The sequence below is a fragment of the Gossypium hirsutum genome, chromosome D03, assembly GCF_007990345.1.
Source record: "Gossypium hirsutum isolate 1008001.06 chromosome D03, Gossypium_hirsutum_v2.1, whole genome shotgun sequence".
In the NCBI taxonomy this organism is placed as follows: Eukaryota; Viridiplantae; Streptophyta; class Magnoliopsida; order Malvales; family Malvaceae; genus Gossypium; species Gossypium hirsutum.
The window spans coordinates 34,937,483-34,954,440 of NC_053439.1; the positions used below are offsets into that span (position 1 = coordinate 34,937,483).

General features: G+C 36.1%; 1 non-coding gene across 1 annotated transcript; it reads right to left on the reverse strand.

Annotated features, from left to right (window-relative positions):
- Window positions 1–15,372: 15,372 nt before the first annotated feature.
- Window positions 15,373–15,479, reverse strand: LOC121215782 (small nucleolar RNA R71). The gene has a single exon (XR_005911756.1). It is a non-coding gene; the product is annotated as a small nucleolar RNA R71 (small nucleolar RNA).
- Window positions 15,480–16,958: the final 1,479 nt, after the last annotated feature.

A 16,958-nucleotide genomic window follows, 5' to 3' on the forward strand; every position in this document is an offset into this window, starting at 1 on the left:
CACTCTTTTGTCCACATTCTAACTTGACTCGAACAGAATCCTCTTGATTCACTACACTTGGCTTCGCTTTGCCCACAGTCTCTCAACCTCTTTGCTCAATAACTTCGAAAGGGCCCCTACGTTCTCGCCAAGTCAACAAGTTAGAATGCAACACACTATCAAAGTGTTCGGAATGTACCTTTGCATTTACTCTGGTCAACTGTCCCTCATGCATCACTTCTTTTTCCTTGAAGTCCGATGCACCATCCACCTCTCCCATAGGTGGAAGCCTTGTCGATGACTCGGCCAACTCCGACGCTTCACTCAACTTGAGCCTTATTGATCCCAGCTTCATCGTTTTCATCGCAACTTTTTCCTCTAAGTTCGATGACAAACTCATCTCTTCCTTGGGTGGAAGCCCCTCTGATGATTCACCAAGCTCAGACGTTGTCTTTCTTTTGACTTCGGTTTACTTTGGACAGTTCCGCAACTCATGCAGACCACAGCACAAGAAGCACTTTACTCGCTTCTTTTTGCTCCTCTTTGCCCTATTGGCTTCGGCTTTTCCCTTGTTTGAACCAAACATCTTGGGCTTCTTGTCTGCTCCATCGTTCCCCTCGATGACAGACTTTCTCGGACACTTCCGCAACCTATGCTGACCATGACACAAGAAGCACTCCACTGGCTTCTTCTCGGTTTTGGCCTCATTGGCTTTGACACCCCTTGCGCTCGAACCAAGTACCAAGGCCTTACCCATCGGCTAAACCTTAAGCGCGAATTTCTTCAGACATTTCTTCAATATGTGTGGACTGTCGCAGAGAAAGCATTTTAGCTTGTCTCTTTTTCTCTTGGGTTTCTTCTTCCCAACTCGTGGTTTCCCATTACCACCATTTCGTCATTGCCATTGCCATCAACAATATCTTCCTTGTGATCCATTTCACATACGCCCCTTTCCTCGGATTTGGAAGACCCAAGCTTGTCTTTTCCTAAACCAAGCTTGACCATGGACTCAGCTACCGTCATGGTTTTCGACAACTTTTGGACACTTCTTTGTTCCACCTCCTGTCTGACCCACGGCTTCAAACCATTCTGAAAAGTAAGCAATGCTTCTTCCTCGATCACATCTCTAACTTGGAGCATGAGTTTCTTGAACTCTCGAACATACTCCCCCACTGTACCCCGTTGCATTATCCTTTGTAACTTTGCCCGAGCTTCTTCCTCGACAAACTCTGGGTAAAAATGTCCCTTCAACTCGCATTGGAACTCTTGCCACATCCTAATCTCATCTTGCCTTTTATCTGTGGTCCTGCCTTGCCACCATAAAAGCGCAATGTCAGTAAGAAACATTGAAGCAGCGTTTACCTTAACCGCATCGTCCACGATGCCTTTGGCACAGAAGTAGTTTTCCATCCTCCACAAGAAATTGTCCACATCGCATGCAGACCTTGTCCCCACAAACTTTTTCAGCTTCGGGACATCCTCATTACTGAGTGCTGCATTTGCCACTCCTTTCCCCATGGCTGCTCGACACAAGGCTAACTCTCCCTCGAGCTCCTCTAGCCTTGTGCCCAAAGTCCTTGTCGTGGCCATTGTTTCCTCTTTCAAGGCCATCATCATGGCCTCGAGAGCATCGTTCCTCTCCGTCAGCTTCTTCCTTTGGGAATCTAGCAACTCTTGCACGCTATCCCTTTGGGAAGTGAGACACATGGTCAGAAAGAGCGCTCGCAAAGTGTTTGAGTAAATGCTCTCAATTCTCTTATTCACAAAGAATAATGAAACAATGAATGAAGTGAGTACAACTGAGGGGAAGGCTCTCTATTTATAGTTGAGCTCCCCCAAAACCGATAGTCAAGATACCTTTACATTGACGGACGAGATTAACCATATCCCTTTATTTTAGGGATTTACAAGATATGACATATCAAATCTAATCTAATCTTTTACAAGATATGATTCCCTATATCTTCTAAGATTAGTTACCATATTAGCCTAAGTTGCCATCTCTTCATTATCGGGCCAACCAGGCTTCAATCTGACAGGCTTCTCCAATAGCTCTTTCAATCGGGCCAGTTCTCGTGGGCCAAATGATCCCCATCTGAGCAATAGACCTCCATTGGATGCATTTGGTGCGATGGTCACGGGCTTTGAAATGTGGCCCGTGACACTAGAGTAGTCTCCCTTTACCTAAATTTTAGTCTAACATAAAAAAATAAAAAAGTAAAAATCAAGTACTCACATTTCATGTGCTGCACCTTATCTTATTATTGTTGACTACTCTGTGCCTTTGCTTCACTGTTAAATTCATACTACTTCAACACCCTACCATTACCTTTTATTTGTAGTTATGCTGTTATGTTAAAACCTATTTTTACCCGTAATTTTTTAAAATTTTTAAATTGAAAAAATATATATATACTTAAAAGCACGTTCGAGTTAACTTCATCCTAGTGGTTACAATAACAACAATGCATTTTAAATCAGCTTGATTTTGTTAATTATTGCTGAGAGGTTAATTTTTCTGAAAGAAGTCTTTGAAGTATCGTTTATTGGATAGTTAACTGGTCCTCCAACCAGTGGCGAATCTAGAGGGATCTGGCATGGGCCCCGGCCCCCCTAAAATGTAAAATTACTATTTAAGCAATTAAAATTTTTAAAAATTTTAAATTAGTAAAGGTAAAATTATACTTTTTCCCCCTAAAATTATAAAAAATTGATTTAATCCTTTAAAAATTATAAAGATATAGACTATAAAAAATTAAAATTTCATTCGCCTCCCTAACAGATTATTCTGGCTTCACCCCTGCCTCCAACAACGAAAGGTATCATCCCCTAGTGGAGGTTTTGTCTCTCATATTGTGCCAAGAGCTAACGTGTTGAAAGCACGTACTTGGTGGGCCTAGTTCACAAGGTTAGGAGTGCCTCAATTGGTGGACCTATAAAGCTTAAGAAAGAGGAGTTAGTATAGGGCATGAGAATAATTATTAGGTAACTTGAGCACGAGTTGACTCGAACCACTAACCTGAAGCTTATAATCCACTTACCTACAACTATAGCACTGCGCTACGTAGCCCAAATAGTACTTTCAATTGTTGAGGGATTGATCAATTATATGATGAATGACACTTTAAAACATCTCTCAAAATAATTGACCCTAAGAAAGAAAAAAGAAAAATATTATTTCTCTATTAAGCAGTTCCTTTTGTTGTTACTTGTTATGCAAATCATCCATGATAATTGTATATAGATGGGTAGAACTCTCAGCAAATAATCACATTCAACCATCTATCATCTATGTATTGACAGTATATATTTTGGGTGCATAAGTTTATAGTAAGTTAGTAACCTTAAATTATATAAAAAGGTTTTTTTACCAATGAGGTATTCAATCAAAATCAAATGAAAGTGAAATTCTAATGACTATACTTCTAAAAGAAACCCTTAAACTAGTTAACTTTTGTTAAATAAACCCCTATTGTACCCAAATATGCCCTTATCCTTTGATTTTTTTTACTTAATTTAGTTTATTCAAATAAAATTTTGATTTATGTTAAGACTTTATTGAGGTATAAATTAAAATTAAAAAATGTATTAAATCGAATTTAGAGCTTATTTGGATACAAGTTAAAGTTTTGGAGTTTATTCAGTTGTAATAAAAGCGTATGGACTTACCTAAATAAAATAATAAAAATTTAAGGGCCTATTTAGCATTTTAACCAATTATAATTGATAAAATCCATTTGTTTTTAGGCTAAAAAATTTCCACTTCCACATTATTATCCTGCTTCACATTGACCAACTAAAGAGAAGACTTTGATTTGTAGAAAGGGATTCATTTCCACACTTAAACTTTACTCGCTTAGTTCAATTTTCTTAAAAAAAATTTAAAAAAATATTAAAACTTACAAAAATCAAGAAGAAATATATTTACAAAAATAACCAAATCACAATGAAAAAAAGAATCTAAAATATTGTGTTATAAAAATCCAATTTTTTGGTTCTTAACTGATTTTTTTAATTCTCAATTTTTTTAAAGCATTTTTTTTCCAAATATTTATTCTAAACTAATCAATTTGAAACAATCTTTTTTTCTTAATGAAAACTAAAATTTAAAATTAGTATACGTCAATAATCTGAGACCCGAGTCCTAGAAAGATCCGAGCCTCCAACCCATGACTCAACTACGAGAAGACAACAAGGCAAACTAGCTCGCAAGGCAAGGCTATAGATTCAGCTCGTGGGAACCTTGTACGAGCTCATAGGGCAAGGTCGTAGGACCAGCCCCGGGTCCAGCTCGCAAGGCAAAGTTACAAATCCAGCTTGCAGGAACCTAGGGAAGATTGCAGTCTCACTTCGCATACACCCAAGGAACTCACTGAAAGGGCCATGTACTCCTTAGGCAATCTAGACACGTGTCTATTAAGTACGAAGCCAGTCTAGAGTGCCAGTCCTAGGAGCGAAAAGGACCGCGTGCTTCGTAGACACGTGCCTAGCAGACCTGGAGTTCGTAGAGAATGCTAGTATTAAGGGTGAAGTGGGGCCCTATCATGGGCTATAATAGTACCTGTAACAACATGTATAAATACCTGAATATTCATATCAATAAGACACAAGAAAAATATTACTCAAAAATTGGTGTGGTGAGTGTGGAAGTATTTCCAATCATCAAATTTTTTCGAGTTTGATTAAGTTTTCTTTTCGAAGCAAATGGCTCACCCAAGTGACAATTCCCCCTTTAACTCACCATTAGGACAGGCCAGAGTATCAGGCTCTGGTGCCCAACATGACAGACTAGACTTGTTCGCTGGATGGTTTGCCAACAAACCAGAAAATTTCTTCATTACGATTTGTCAGGGAGCCTCCATCCCTTTGGACTTGAACCTTTCCACCAACCAAGGGTTGTCACTTCCTTTCAACCAAGAGGCTTCCCCCAACAGTTCCTAGTCCTCTAGGAGCAAATGAAATTCATGAGGGACCAAATGGTTACCTAGGAAGCACGGTTCGCGAAACAATAGGCTTTCTGGCAAGAGTTGTTAAAAAAGAACGATGAGTTACGAAGGAAGGTTCAGGTTGACAACTCCGGTTCCCAGGGCAACATGAACACACAGGATGAAACCCCGATAAGAGAGTGGCAAAATGAGATGGACGAGCTATGAAGAAAAGTACGGGCATTGCACCTCAAATCACAATACATGGACTGGTTATTTTATTCTAATAACTCGTTGGGCCCCGAAATCGCGATAGTAAGCTTACCACGTGACTTCAAGGTGTTGAAAGATATGTTTAAAGGAAGAAGAGACCTCTGAGCTTACTTGAAGCAATATAAAGACTATATGAACGTGCTGGGGGCATTAAACGAGGCGAAATGTAAAGCTTTTTCCACAACACTTAAAGGGAGTGCAAATGACTGGTATCTCTCCCTCCCACAAGGGTCGGTCTAAAACTTCTCACAGTTAGACAGATTTGTTTGGGTAGATTCAAGGCTCATAGGGCAATCATGAACACACTTATGGGTCTAATTTTGGTAAAGCAAAGGGAAGGTGAGTCCCTCTAGGACTACGTAAAAAGATTCCATGCAACTACCCTAAACAAAAAAATTTGGAGGACCAGTGGGTCATAGACAGGCCCCAGAGTCTAACTAATTTGTCTGAGCGAGCTCATAAGTTCGCTAAAGCAGAAGAAATCAAAAGGGCATCTCGTGCCATATTCCAGAGAGTAGATAGATAGATCGGAATAAAGAGGGACCTCGCAGCCGATAGGATCACCTTGGTCAGTCATTACGGGTAAGAAACGACAGGTTGCAAAGAAGTCAGACCTGAAGTGATACCTACAAGGCCCTCTAGATATCCCAACAAGAGAACACCAGAAGATACGCCCCAAAGGAAGGTTGGAAGCTTACACCCCCTGAATGCTATGCGTACTTACATCTTTAGCCAAGTGAAGAGCCTCGGTATCTTGCCCAAGCCACCCCCTATGAGGAGTATGGAGAGAAGGATGAACTCGAGAGATTGATGTGCTTTCCATAACGATATAGGGCACAAGACCGAGGACTGCTTCACGTTAAAAGATGATATAAAAGAAGCAACCCAAAAAGGTGAGCTCATAGAATATGTGAATCATAGTGGTTTGTAGCAAGGTAAGGCTTGCGCGGTGACCCTAAAAGCAAGCAAAAAGTTCAATGTACCATCATGTGATCATAGGGATAGGCGACGAATGGGGGGTTCTAACACAAAAATAAGGGCACACATGAGAAGTGTGATGTTAGTTAATACTTCCAAGAGGCCACGTCAACATGAAAAAGGGAGTGTTGAAGTTGGTAGCGACAATGAGGAGTTGGTCCACGATGAAGAGGGAAATGAATCGATGGTAGTCTCAGTAATAATCATTGGTTTGGAGGTCAAGAGGATCCTGGTTGAAAACGAAAGTGCAATGGAGGTGTTATCTTGGGAAACGTACCAAAAGATGGGATTAAAGGAAGAAATGTTGTAGCTAGCCCATTGTATGGTTTTGTGAACCATCCAATCAAGGTGAAAGGCTTAATCACCCTACCAATCACCTTAGGGATTGAGAGCACACTACTACTGAATATGTTTAGTTCTATGTGGTGGACCACCCAATGGCATACAATGCCATATTCAAAAGATCGATAATGAGGATGGCAAGGATGGTGGTCGTGACGTTTTGCATGAAAATCAAATTTTCAACAAAGACTAGGTTGGTTTCCTATGATCTGTCAGCGCACTACAAGGTAGTGTCACATGTTATTTGTTAAGCAAGCAAGAGAACTTATAACCAAATGGTAGAATTTGAAAAGGTTGAGTTAGTAAATCAAACTCTGGATTTGGATAGTTTAGATGTAAAGGACAAGTACAGGAGCAAAAAACCTGAGGCCACGGAGCATACTGAGACCCGCAACTATTCCATGACAACAAAGAGAGATCTGTCAAAATCTCTTCGACATTGGCAAAGGAAGAGAAAAGCATGTTGGTCAGATGTTTGTGGAAAAATGCGGATATTTTCACCTGGTTAGCAGTGGGCATGCTAGGTGTAGACCGTCAAGTGATAGTACACCAGCTGAACGTGCTCCTAGATACAAAGCCAATAAAGTAGAAGAGACGAAAGTTCACACCACAGGTGGTAGAGGTAATGAGACAGGAGGTTGCTAAGTTGCTATTAGCAGGGTTCATCAGAGAGGTGGAATATCCAGATTGCGTTTCAAATGTTGTAATTGTGAGCAAGGACAATGGAGAAACAACTTTCTCTCTGGTCTATAATGCAGAAGTTGTAATCCCTGCAAAAGTTGGTTTAAGGTTGCATAGAACATAACACTTCGATGAGGAGGCTAATCTGGAGGCTCTTAGACTCAACCTCGATCTGATTGATGAACTTAGAGAAGCAATCGAAGTTAAAAACGTAGCGCACGCCTAACAGGTAGCTCGCTACTATAATTCCAAGGTTAGAAACAAACAGTTCAAAGTCGACCTTGTCTTAAGAAATATTGAGGCTAGTCTACCCTCTTCCTAACAAGGAAAAATGGCTTTAAATTGGAAAATGCCATATAAAGTGATAGAAAAAATTAGTTACGGAGCGTATAAGCTAGCAAGAATGGAGGGCACAGTTGTATCACGAACTTGGAACGCCCGACATCTCAAAAAATACTATGGTTAACTTCTTATCCTGCAAATGAAAAATTTTCCCTAACAGCGTTCGTGTATTATTCAGGTTTAAAGGTAAAGAGTTGCAACCTCCAAAGCAGTTAGCGAGAGCAAAGCTCACAACTGTCATATCAAGGCTCGCAGGCAGTAACCTCTAAAACAGTTAGCGAGAGTAAAGCTCCCAGTTGTCATATTAAAGTTCGTAGGAAAAGAACTACAACCTCCAAAATAGTTAGTGAGAGCAAAGCTCCCAACTGTCATATTAATGTTCGCAAGCGAAGAGCTGTAACCTCCAAAAAAATTAGCGAGAGTAAAGCTCTCAGCTGTCATATTAAATTTCGCAGGCGAAGAGCTGCAACCTCCAAAATAGTTAGCGACAACAAAGCTCCCAATTGTAATATTAAGGTTCACAGGTGAAGAGCCACAACCTCCAAAAAAATTAACGAGAGCAAAGCTCCCAACTATCATAATAAGGTTTACAGGTGAAGAATCACAACCTCCAAAACAGTTAGTAAGAGCAAAACTCCTAGTTGTCATATTAAGGTTTGCAGACGAAAAACCAGAACCTCCAAGATAATTAATGAGAGAAAAAATCTCAATTTGTTTTCTTTTAAAATTATGAAACAGCTCCCAGATAAACATTCTCAGTTTGTTCCCTTTCAAAACTTTCTTAAGTATGGAACAACTTGCGAATTCTCATCTGTAGCTTGTTATCTTTCAAAATTTTCACAAAGTATAAAATAGCTCGTGGATTAACACCCCCAGCTGTGTTTTTAAAATTTTCGTTAAAGATCGTAGCTAATTATCCTCAAATACCACATAGTTGTGCAATAAAAATGATTAAATTTGCAAAGGAACAAAAGTAACAACTACAAAATTAAACATATTCTCATTGGAAATAAACAACAAAGTATAGAATATTAAAAAAACTAAGGCATGCTATCCTTATCTACACATTGGTCCACATCATCAGAAGAGCAACGTCGTTGTTCGTAGTAGAAGGGGCCACATCCTCGTTCGTAGCTGGATCCTCCTTTTTATAAAAATATAGATAGCTCCTCCATGCAGACATGAAGGAGTCCCAGGCAGTACCCAATGGACATAACATATCGAATCCTAGCGAGCTCATATCCACCCCTTCAAGAGCATTAAGATCCACTTTGCAAACATCAAAGGGACTACCAACACTTGGGCGTGGAGCAGATTGTTCATCTTCAGCTTCGAAATAGAACTTAAAACATTCTCAACTGTCTTTTTTTAAAATCCTCAAAGACTCGAAGTTGTTCCTTAATTGTGCCAGCTACTTGACCTTAACACTCTCGGATAATCCTATCCGTTTCAGTTGCGTGCTCTTCTATAAGCTACTTAAACTTAACACTCTCAGATAATCCTTTCCCTTTCAATGGCCACCTCATGCTCTAAGCCCTCCGCTTTAGTCTCCACAATGGCCAGACACTCCGTGAGATCTTCATTTTGCTTAATGATGACCTCATTCACCTCCATCATCTTACGGTGCTACTCACAAATTCTTGCTACCTCTTCCTTAGTATCTGTGAGCTCCCTCTAATGGGCCTTCTCATACCTTAATCCAACCATATTGGCCTTAGAAAGCAAAAATCACAGAGAGCAACACAGGTTTGATGCTGAAAGTAGTTGTGCATTGCTTGGTCTAACAGCTTATGGCACGGAAGCTTGTCATTCGAAGGCTATGAAATCAGGGTTATAAAGGTACACTTATGCGTTAAAGTCCCCAAACCAAGGAAATGAACCTCCATTACCCTCAATCGGTGTTTCTCTAACAACGGGTATAGGAGTAAAAACATGAGCTGCTAGTGGAGAGTATCCTCAGCAACAGTGATTGGCAAACTAGCAAGGGCTGTAGAAGATGGTAAGTTCGTTGATAGAAAACTGGAAGGACTTGAAACTCCAACAACAACCCCAACAGGATTGGCTATTTTTTTACTGCGATGCTCCAACTATACACTGTTGTAAACTTGAAACTATATAGGGTTTTTCTATATATTTTTATCACCTTTTTACTTAATAAATGTGTTTATCTTGAGTAATTATTATTGAAATAAGTGAATTTTACTTAATTAGTAATTTTAGACATGAATTTAGAAAGTATGTCAAATTATGCTTAGTTACATGATTTTCACGCATATTTTATATTAATTCATGTTAATTTATTAATGTATGTGTTTTTCACTATGTAGGAGGTCCATTGGAGACATGATTTAGATAAATAAAACATGGAACTGTACAATTTATCCATGTGGACGGCAAGACCATGCAATTGGGGCATGAGGTTGACTACTTTATCCAATAAAGAATGTGATGAAAGATCAACATGTCTACTAAAGTTTTGGACTGAAAAACTATCCAAAAAAGGGAACTAATAGCCTAAATTCGGCACTTAAAGGTAGCTGCCCAAAATATGTTTAGGGATAATTAATTGAAGGTCCTTACAGTTGGAAAATAATTAGAATTCAGCCCAACAACTTCTCTATTGAAACTGTCCACTCTATAGCTATTCTTAGCTTGAATTTGAAATTTAAATTGAGAAGACTTGGTCATCCCTTATTCCTTGAAGCATGGCTGGCCACATGAGAGAGGGAAGGAAGGAAATTTAAACCTATTTTTAGTAAACTCAAACCCTTACCTTCACCTATAAATACCTTGCCATCCCTTCATTCATCCATCATCCCTCACAATTCATTTCTCTTCTCTAATTAGCATTTTTCCACATTCTATTTCCCTTTTCCTTCCCCTTGCATAGTTGCCCATCTTCTTCCCATCCTTTAGCCACAAAAGCTGTGTCAAAAGCATTCTTTGGCTAGTCACATTAAGAACTCCTTAGCAAAATAAGCATTGAGCAAAACGGAGGAGCACATCAGTTAGAATAGATCCGAAAGGCTAATGAATTGAATCAGTCAGAATAGATCCAAAAGGCTACTGAATTGAATAGAGCTTGCTCTTTCCTTTTGTTATTTATTTTAATTATGTTTGCTTTGAGTTTATTGTTTTTGATATCAATAATGATATTTTAAATCCTATTTGCTAGGATGGTTATGTCAATTCAATAAGATCTATTTTATTCATGTTTAACATGGTTAGGCCTCAACCAATCATGCTTTCAATTAATATCAAGATGCATTTCATTCATACGTGATTATATAACAGCCTGAATTTGGGGCTAGTCAAAATAGTGATTTCGGGACCACAAATTCGATGAGAAAAAAAATTATTTTCATTATATTTTTATGGTCTACAACTTCACATAATGATTTCTTGAAAATTTCGTTCGAAAATTTTGACGTTTGGGCACTCAATTTAGTCAAAAGAACTAAATTGTAAAAAAGTACAAAAGTTGAGTTCTATATGTTAAAGGTGTCCAATTGTTATGAAGTTTTAAATTAGATGTCTTTATATGGTAATTAGACCATTGGTTAAGTTGTTGGACAAAATTGGGTATGGTTAGGCATGTTTCCAAAGTTTTTCATTAAGGGCATTTTGGTCATTTAGTTATTAAAATGAATTAAAAACAAAATTAAAAGCCAATTTTTGTCCATCTTCAACACCTAGGCCGAAAATTGTATGGAGAAACCATGTCTAGGGTTTTTCAAGCTTCCAAGCTCGATTGTAAGTCTGTTCTATCCCCGTTTTTAATAATTTTTACGTTTTTGAAATCCTCGTAACATGATTTACCTATTTTTACCATTTTTTTGAACTAGGGTTTGTGTTTAAAAATTTACCCATGAATGATATGCATGTATTTTGATGTTTTATGGAAGAATATGAATGTTTGGAGTGTGATAAACGATTTGTACTAAATAATTTTCGATGAAAATGCCTAAAAGGATTAATTTGTAAAAGTTATAAAATATGTCACAAGTGTGTGAATAAGTGAGTATTGTGGACTACTATAGTTATGAAAATGGTTCAGCTAGGCTTAAAATGCAAGGAAATTGAATAAAAAAAATTTTACGAGCCTAGGGGCAAAATCATAATTTTGTGAAACTTTAGGGGTAAAAACATAATTTTTCCAAAGTATGATTTTTGGACTAGAATGAATAGTGCGAATGTTATATAAGTTAAATGTATGGTTATAAATCAAGAAAGATGAGAAATTGAAATTGATCGATAAAAAGAAAAGTGAGAAAAAGTGAAAAATTCTCGAATGAACCTTTGGAATAAAAAAGGATACGAATGAAGTGACAGAAATGATCACATGTGTGGCACATATTTTGTGTAGACCACTATGTAAAAGTGAAAGTGATGGTCATGTGTGTAGTACTATGTGCAGGCTACTACATGTACCGGAATGATAAGTCGCATGTGTAGTACTATATGCAGGCTACTATGCGTACTGGATAGTTTCGATCACGTGTGTAGTACTATGTGCAGGCTACTACGTATATCAGATGGTAATTGTTACATGTGTAGTACTATGTGCAGGCTACTATATGAACCGAACATCATTGATTAGTAAGGTGGTTGCTATGTGCTGATTCCACCGGACATCATTGATTAATAAGGTGGTTGCTATGTGCTGAATCCACCGAGTATCTGTTATTATTTCGAAGTGTTCATCGGGAAAATGACTAAGTGTAATTGAATAATGAATATAGGTGTGGAATTGAATTGAATATCGACTTAGAAATGGAAAAGTGAATTTTGAATTGAATTGTGATTAAAAGTGAAAAAGTGAAATTATGAAAGAGTACATTTAGCAATAAAACAGTTTAGACAGCAACAGTTGTGTGACTTTGAAAAATCACCAAAAATGGTGGAGAGTTAATTAGAGATAGGATAATATATGAAATTGAAGTTGGATGAGTCTATTTTCACATAAAAGAAACAGAGCAAGAAAAAGAGTTATATATTTTGAGATATATGAAGTTTAGTTAGACAGAGTCAGAATGAGCTTGGAATCCCCTGTTCTGATTTTGGAAAATTGTCAAAAATTTTTAAAAAATAATTATAGGATAAAATTTATATGTTTAGAATCCTCAGTGAATCTATTTTCAAGGGAAACAAACAGAAACAATATCCAAATTCTGTACAATGAGATAATTAATTTTTAGTGAAGAGAGGTCATAACTGTCGAGTAGTGAAATAGGGGAAACTTTAAATAACAAACTGTACTATTTGGCTAAACCAAAAATTCTAAAAATTTTACGGTAAGAATATATGTGAATTTAGTTTTGGGGAAAATTTTCAGATCTTAATTTGGAGTTCTGTAGCTCCGGGTAAAAATAATTTAGTGACTCTAACTCGAATAGACAACTTTGAATATACATGTGAGTGAATAGTGAAATTGTAGTTAATGTTGTTTAAGTGTGTTATACACATTAAGGATATGGAATGGAGAGGAGGAGGAGGAAAATTGGAAGAACATATGAATGATTTGTGTATAATTGGCCATATGCTCCATTATAATCGATAAACGATTGAAAAGAAATGATATTTATAATTGTGCATTATTAGTTATAGTCAAAGTTCATGTGAGAAAATAAAGTTTTATAGTATGTGTATGTGGTATACTTGGTATATGATTTGGTATGTAGCAATGTCTGAAATGGTTTATGAATTAACTTATGTTGATAAGTTTGATACATAAATAAATGTGGTGCTTATCCATGCTTATAATGCTTATACTATATGTTTATTTGGCTAGCATGTTTGGTGTGTATGCTTAAGCTTTGGCCAAGTTGTGGTTAGATTACGCCACATTAAATTTATAAAATTATGCATTGAGATGGTAAATGTATAGATGAAAATATGCTTGTGATCATAAAAGGGTGGTAAGGTTTAAAGTTTGTAATCTTTTTTTAAAATGGTTTATCATGTGGTTAGTCTTCAAAAAGACTAGCTTGCGACTATGGTTTAGTGTAATGTTTATATCTTGTGTGATATGCATAGGAAACGGGAGTGGAAAGGAAATGAAATACTAGGTTCATGCTTGAAGTGTAAAATGATGCAAAAAGGGGACGTTAAGTTAAACGATAAATATGTATTAGTACTGAACTTAATGAAATTGAATTGTACGTGAATTAAATGGAAATTGCAAATGATATGATTTGAATTAAATGAATTATTGTGGTATTGAAATGTATATTGGATTGAGAAATTGAATTGAATCATGAACATGAGAATCATGAACTAAATGAAATGGAAATGAAGTATTGAATTGCATGAGTATGCATTGGGTCTCAGAAACCCTATTTGTTACAAATATAGTATTTTGAAGTTATAACGTGAAGATTTATAAAGGCATGTTAAAAATTTGAAGAGTTTAAATTTGAATGAAATTTTATAACTCGGTTTAAAATGTTAATAAGTGTATGTGTTCTGAAAATGCCTCATACCCTATTTCGGCGTCGAATACGGGTAAGGGGTGTTATAATGTGACATCGCCAGATTCGGTCATAACGTTTAGACCAAATTTGTGGTGTTATAGATTAGGTGCTCTCATATTAGCTAAGCGATTCAAACTAGACGATGGCTAGTAAACACATAATGACAAGTGTAATGCTCAATTTAGATCCTTAAACCCGACTAAGTTGAGGTTCGTAATATCTTTAGTTAGATCTATTATCTTGCATGGTTTTTAGGTTTATGTAATTAAACAGTTGCAATCGTAAATGCCCCTATGACCTTACTTAAATGCTAAGAAACACTTAGTTAATATGATCAGTAAAATGCATATTTAACTAAGTAAAAGACTCCAAAAGGACTTAATTTGGTTTCCAAACTCATGAAAGATCGAGTTGCCGTGGAAGTATTTCCGAACATTTCTAAGCATGATAAAGTAAATTAAATTGATTAATATAATTATCCTAGTTCATTTAATGTTGATTGTTTTTTTTTTTGCTAAAGTCATTCATTCATACATTTAGGTAAATTGCATCTAGATTAAAATTGCATTAGAGATCACTCTTTGCATTCAATTAAATTTAATTATCACTATCCAAATTTATTGAGCTTTTATATCAAGTTGTTAATTATAATTTTGCACTTAATTGATTAAGCTTATACAGCCCATGTGGAGAAGATAACTCGTTTTTACTTACTTATTACTTCAACTACTACGTACACTTGTGTAAACCGCGTTACATGTTTTTAGTGCCGTTGCCTTAATTAATTTTTTGACTTTATTTTTACAATTTTGTGTTTATTTTTTATTTAATTTTTAAAATTACTAATTTATTCTTTATTCTTTATATTCAGGTATTTTATGAGCATAGATCAAATCATTGATGTATTACCTGTGGACCCTGAAATCGAGTGAGCTTTTGGACAAATAAAATGTGAGAGATCTACTCAAAGACAAGCCGAGATGGACCTTGGAAATCAAAATGATGGACAAGGTAATGGAGTAATCATACGCACAACCCAATCCTTCAATGAGTTAAATCCGAGAATTAAAAGGTCGGATAACGAGGCACCCCAATTCGAATTCAAACCAGTAATGTTTCAAATGTTCCAAATGGTGGGCTAGTTTAGTGGTATGCCCACGGAAGATCCACACTTACACCTTTAATTATTCATGGAGGTAAGTGATTCATTCAAGATAGCTGGTGTGACTGGAAACGCACTGAGGTTAAAATTGTTTTCGTACTCATTGCGAGATCGAGCACGAGCATGATTGAATTCATTTCCACCAAGTTCAATATCTACTTGGTAAGAAGTAGTAGAAAGGTTTTTGGTAAAATATTTTTCACCAAGTAAGAACACAAAGTTGCGTAATGAGATAACAACTTTCCAACAATTGGATGACGAATCTGCATACGAGGCGTGGGAAAGATTCAAGAAATTACTTCGTAAGTGTCCTCGTCATGGGATTTCTCATTGTATCCAGTTGGAGATGTTTTATAACGATCTCAATGCACATAAAAGATTAATGGTAAATGCTTCTGTGAATGGTGCAATTTTGTCTAAGTCTTATAACGAGGCTTATGAGATCTTCAAGAGGATTCCAAGCAACAATTACCAATGGCCGACAAATTGAGTAGTTTCAGGAAGACATGTAGCTAGAGTGCATGAAGTGGATGCACTAACCTCACCCTCTACTCAAATATATTTTATTTCCTCTATGTTAAAACAGTTTACCACTAATGGTTTGAATAATTTTGCAGCTCAATCGCCAAGTGTAATACCCCAAAAAAATTTTACAGTAAGATATTATCTTTGATTTATTAAAATAAGGAAATAAAGAGACAAAAAGGAGAAATTTTGAAGTTATGTCAACATTGGGAAGTATATTATGACATATTAGTTCAAGAAAGGATTAAATTGCAAAAGTGAGAAAAGTTTTGTTGCCCAAGAGTAAATACTCAAAATTTAAGGGGTTAAAGTGTAAATATGAAAAGTTGAAGGACCAATGGTGTAAATATTTTAAGGGTGGAATGATCTAGAAACTAAGGAAAATGGATGGATTAGGAACAAATTGAAAAAGGTAAAGAATTTTGAGGGACTAAATCAGAATTTTATCAAATTAAGTGATGACTCAAGGATGGAATTTTAAAAGATCATAAAGGGCAAAATGGTCAATTAAAAGAGAGAGAAATCTAGAAGATAATGATGATATTGGAGATATTTTAGATTAATTAAATAAATATTAGTTTATTAATATTTTAATTTGATTTTTAAATGATATTTTATTATTTTATTATTATTTTATTTAGTATATATATAAGAAAAGGAAGATGAATAATCATCCAACCCACCATTTTTCCCATGCACCAACATGAGAAAAAGAGAGAAAGAAAGAAAGTTTTTCTTTCTTTACAATTTGGTCCTTCCACGAAAAATTCACCATTTTCATCTAGAAATCAAAAGAATTTCCATATCCATCAAGAGAGAAAGATAACAAGGAGACTATGGGGAGCTAGAATATCAAGTTAGATTCAAGAAATAGAAGCTAGAGAAGAGAGAAAATCAAGTTAAAGATTGAAATCAATATGACAAGGTAAGAACATCAAGATTTTAATATATTTTTAAGTTTGATATTATTGAAAAAGTATGGAAATGATGTTAATGTAAAGTTTTTGTATATATGGTCCTATGTTCTTGATATGTTAGTGAAGAGAAAATAAGAGAAAGTGATTAGAAATAGTGTAGAGAAAGAAAATAAGGGTGTTATAAACATGGTAATAAACATCTTGCACTAAAATAGTTTTGGACACCAATAGTAGGCTAAATTTGAAAACTCACCATAAATTATGGAAATCTAATTAGAGGATGAAAAAAATATGGAATTAAATCTTATTAAGTCTAGTTTCTCATAGAAGAGATGGTGTAAGTAATGGAATTTTAAATTAT